Source organism: Sinocyclocheilus rhinocerous, unplaced genomic scaffold (genome assembly GCF_001515625.1).
Source record: "Sinocyclocheilus rhinocerous isolate Xijiao unplaced genomic scaffold, SAMN03320098_v1.1 scaffold460, whole genome shotgun sequence".
NCBI lineage: Eukaryota > Metazoa > Chordata > Actinopteri > Cypriniformes > Cyprinidae > Sinocyclocheilus > Sinocyclocheilus rhinocerous.
Genome location: NW_015667268.1, coordinates 416,406 through 421,037, shown reverse-complemented (window position 1 = coordinate 421,037; position 4,632 = coordinate 416,406). Strand labels below are relative to the sequence as shown.

At 37.7% G+C, this 4,632-nt stretch overlaps 1 protein-coding gene and 1 long non-coding RNA gene across 2 annotated transcripts in view; one reads left to right on the top strand and one right to left on the bottom strand.

The window, feature by feature from the left end:
• gcna (germ cell nuclear acidic peptidase) overlaps positions 1-487 on the bottom strand; it is a 9,498-nt gene extending 9,011 nt beyond the window's left edge. The window contains exon 1 of the mRNA XM_016545018.1: positions 375-487. The gene's annotated coding sequence lies outside the window, so the exon portion shown is untranslated. The remainder of the gene's footprint in view (positions 1-374) is intronic.
• A 3,806-nt stretch (positions 488-4,293) lies between these two features.
• LOC107733423 (uncharacterized) overlaps positions 4,294-4,632 on the top strand; it is a 2,148-nt gene continuing 1,809 nt past the window's right edge. The window contains exon 1 of the long non-coding RNA XR_001638975.1: positions 4,294-4,594. This is a non-coding gene — a long non-coding RNA (uncharacterized LOC107733423). The remainder of the gene's footprint in view (positions 4,595-4,632) is intronic.

The window sequence follows — 4,632 nt, the reverse complement described above, 5'->3', positions numbered from 1 at the left end:
TGCGTGTGCGAGCACGTGTGATTGCAGTAATTCCTGTGTGCTGTATAGGTACTGTATGCTAATCTCCGTTATTACAGTTAACTATGCGGAGTGATATGGGACTGTAATGCGGTCAAGAGAGCTGCCGGGAACTACGTTCGCCGTGCGTTTCCCTGAAAATAATTGCACGCCTCAGAACGTTCATCAGCCAATCAGATTCAAGCATTCAACGGCCCCGTAGTATAACAATAAAATAAATATCCAACCCAAACTGGATATATTTATCGGCGTTTTTCGTGTTTGCAATATCGAGCGATAAATCGACAAATAAACAAGCGACCACGTGACAAACGGACATTTAGCTTTAGCCAAAATGTTTGGTTCGTTCAACATACCTCGTAAAATTGAATTTGATATATCGCGCCTTCAAACAAATAAGCAGAACTTTAAACCACCAGCTCGAGCTGACTGTGTAACAGCGTTCAAATTTCCCCAACCGGAATTTGTCATCTGAGAGAGAAAAACAACTTCCGGTACCTGGAGTATTTGCTTGCTTCCGCTGGGTGGCGCTAGCTTACATGAATATTCATCGGTTTCGGTCAATCCTGCAGGCGAACAGTACAATAAATGCACTATGGTTTTCTCCCAGATTTATTGTTGTTGCATTGTGTGACAGTAGCACAGCAAGTTTCACAAGAATGACTGAAATTGAGCTGTTTAAATGTGTATGATTGCTTGTTCAAATAAATATTTACAAATATATTCTTGTATTATTATTCTGTGTTGTCCATGGCTAAAGTGTTTGTTATTCATCTCATTCATTAAATTTGTTGATAAATATTTTTAACAACTTAAATGTAGTATATGTATGAATGCAGATTTTTTTCAGTGCAAAGATAAGCTTCTGATTCAATCCTTAAAAAAAAAAAAACACGAGCGTCACGCGAGTTTCAAATGTTAAAATCACATGTGAAGCACACACGAAACGTGTGGCTTTGGAACATTTTCATGTGAAAAAAAGTGATCAAGTGGTTACATTTCTTTCAGAAGCATACGTTTCATGTGTGTTTCATGTGTGATTTTAACATGTTAAACTCGTGTGACGCACATTTAACCTCATTCTGTAAGGGGATGTATGATTATATTGAGTATGTTTATTGCCTTTTGCCATTATAGGCAACAGAAGAGGCACTCAACAGAAGGCACACACACTGCAACATGTGAATGAATGTAAGCACAGTCAAATTCACCAACACTCAAAAATCTGTAAGCTTTGTTAGTTCAGATAGCTGGCTTATACATTGTTACATTTAGTCTCTTTCTACAGGATACAAAGTGTGTGCAGTGTTCGTGCACTACCATCAGCTGTTTTTCTTGGTCCTTTGTCTTCGTTTCCCACAAAAAAAAATCCTGCAGAAGTGTTTGTGAAAATTCCAAATGTCCAGAGTCCTGTGGGATTCCTGCAGCATTCCTGTGGGATTCCTGCAGGATTCCTGTGGGATTCCTGTGGGATTCCTGCGGCATTCCTGTGGGATTCCTGCAGGATTCCTGTGAGATTCCTGTAGCATTCCTGTGGGATTCCTGTGGGATTCCTGCGGCATTCCTGTGGGATTCCTGTGGCATTCCTGCGGGATTCCTGTAGCATTCCTGTGAGATTCCTGCGGGATTCCTCTAGCATTCCTGTGGGATTCCTGCAGGAGTCCCACAGGAAAATGATCACGAAAATCCTGTGGGATCCTACAGGACTTGTAGGTGTGCAGGTCCTGCAGAATTTTTCCTTCAGGAATGCCTGCAGGATTTTTTTGTAAGGGCAACGTGGTCTGTATATTATGAAAATCGCGTACAATTATAGGATAATGGTTAAGACCACACAAGAGCTTGGAGTTGATGTTGCATGCTCTTGGAAATAATTTTGATACACAACCTGTTCTTATACAGTCTGTAAACAACCCACATGCCTTCATTACCTGAAGGTCCAGCTGTGTTTCTGTAGCAAGCATTACAATTCCCTCTGACCTGTTAATGTCACCCTTCTCAAGTGAACACAGAACCAAGGCAAGGTTCAACTAAATATAGTGAATTTAAACTAAGTTTGTGCAATAAGTAGTTTTGATAGTAGTTTAGTATGTGCATTTTGTGCTGTAATGACTTCTCCCCTTTCTGACCTTGCACTGGCTCCCTATTGAACATCAAATACATTTTAAAATCTTACTAATTACTTATAAAGCCCTGAACGGTTTAGCTCCTCAGTACTTGAGAGAGCTCATATCGCATTATAGTCCTTCAAATTGGCTGGTGAGTGAAAAAGTTCATTCCAATCCCTGGTTGAGACAATATTCAGATGATAGTGATTAGCTATCTGGCTTTTCTGTGTTCCTAAATCAATCTCAGGTGTGTTCATACGTTTATTTCTAATGCAGTGCTAATCGATATTCACTGTATGTACTAATGCTAAAATCATATATTTTCTGACTCATACCGTGATAAGAAGTTACATCGGATTACAGAAGATTATTTTAAACACTTGACTGGCATTACAATTAGTATGGAGCAAAAACATGAGTTTAATCTCATAAATTGTCCGGTTTTTATGCTGTGCTAAGCTAACATGCTAGCCCTCATGCAACTAGTAGGTGCAATTATGCTTTATGGCTAATTTTGAAAGGTGATCATTGGAATTTTTCTTTTTAAAAACATTAGGTCAGACCAACTAAGTTTATGTGAAGGTTGATCAAGTAGAAATTGCATTTTAAGGTAACATTTGCAGCCATTAACACTATTAATTTGTATTATTTCTGGTGGCCCAGCATTGACTGCTGTGCCTAAACACTGCAAATGTGCTCACATACAAACTGTATTTACAGAAAATGGCATTTCATTATAATGTAAAGGTATAGTTTACTTAACCTCTAGACCTGTTAAGAGAAGTCACCATTACTTGGCTCAAAAAGTGACATGAAGCCCAGTAAAGAGTCAGGTTATGAAATGTAAATTTACTGACAGATTACCTGAATTGGGACTGAAAACCAATCCAGTACAGCTTGTCTTTAACAATAAACATGTACTGTACAAAAACCTTTGCTCTTAGCATAACTACCACGCTCAAATGTTGGATGCTGAGGTTTTATGGCAGAAATGTCAGACTCGACTTCAGTCGAGAGGAAAACTAGATCCTGCTGTGCTGAACCTCTCTCTGTCACAGTGTTGGTCCTAATATTCATTTGTGCTCAGAAGATGAAAGTCCTATGGGTTTGGAATGACATGAGGGCAAGTAAATGGTGACAAAATTACTAACCATTTGAACCAATGAACTAACCATTTAACATGTCAGTGTGGTTATATTATGTTCACTTTTCTGCAAACAGCTACACTTACTGAAAAGTTACTGGAATTTTAGTTTAGAGGTCAGAATTCACACATATTAACTTAATCTTTGAGGGGTTTAGACTAGATGTTAGATATATCAACATCTAAATCCACTGCTAAAGAAAAAAATATATTTAGGTAATTGCACCTTTGGCTTGAAAGTCTTCATATGGTTCCATCCAAATTTAACTTATGCACAAAATACCACTAAGAAAAGTAGGAGACGCCACTGAATATAATAATTTTCATTTATATAATAAATGACTTGCACCTCAGAGCGAGCAGACGAAACACAGTAAATGCAGTCGGAGGTGGATGCTGCTGTTTGGCAACGCAGTCGTGTAAGACAGTTCTGGGAGGCAATTATGCAGAAATACTTTGATGACAGACTTTGACTCAGGCATTGCAGAATGACCAAAACATTTCAGATGCTGTGCAACGAGGTCAGTCCGCAGGTTAGGCAAGTCATGCCATCCCATCATGCTAAGTCACATGACTTTTTATATGCATATGGAAGAATTTATTCGGCAAATGCATTTCCAGCTCCCATTATTCGCGTTAACTCTTTTTCACTAGTTAAAAACCACCTCAAGCAAGCGTAAAACCTTTTTTTTTTTGCAAATTAAGGGATTTTTTTATTTATTTGACATTTCCATCACTCGTTTCTGATGCAATACTTCAAAATGCACATAAAAACAGGGTGATGGAAACATAGTTAGTCACTTAGATAACCTAATCTGTGACAACCCTGAGTGATCTTTAGTCCCAGTCTCCCCTGTTAAATATAATATATATATATATATATATATATAAAAGTCTAGAAATAAAATTACACTGTCTACACTGAAATGAATGTGATGTGAATAGAGCCCATTATGATCAGTGATACTAACACTGGATGACAGATGCACTATTTTCAATAATAGGACAAATGGATTCTTTATCATTTCTTTATTTACAATGGGTGCACATCACAGTACTGTCAGCAACAAGACACCCTGCACACCGTATCAGCAATATAGATCACAATAACCAGTATGTGCTAGATTCTAAAAGGAATGGAAGAATAAATGAAAAAGAAAAAAGAACTGCAGCCAAGTATGTGCAACTCTCTTTAAGGTTTGCCACATCTCTTTATTTCAGTTTATGTAAAGAGCCTTACAGAATTGACACTGACAGTGCATAAACAAAATGAGTTAATAGGAAGACAGTGTACAAAACCAAAAACTGCTTAGAACATACTTACCTAGTAAAAAAAAAAAAAAAAAAAATTTAAATTCAGGGGGC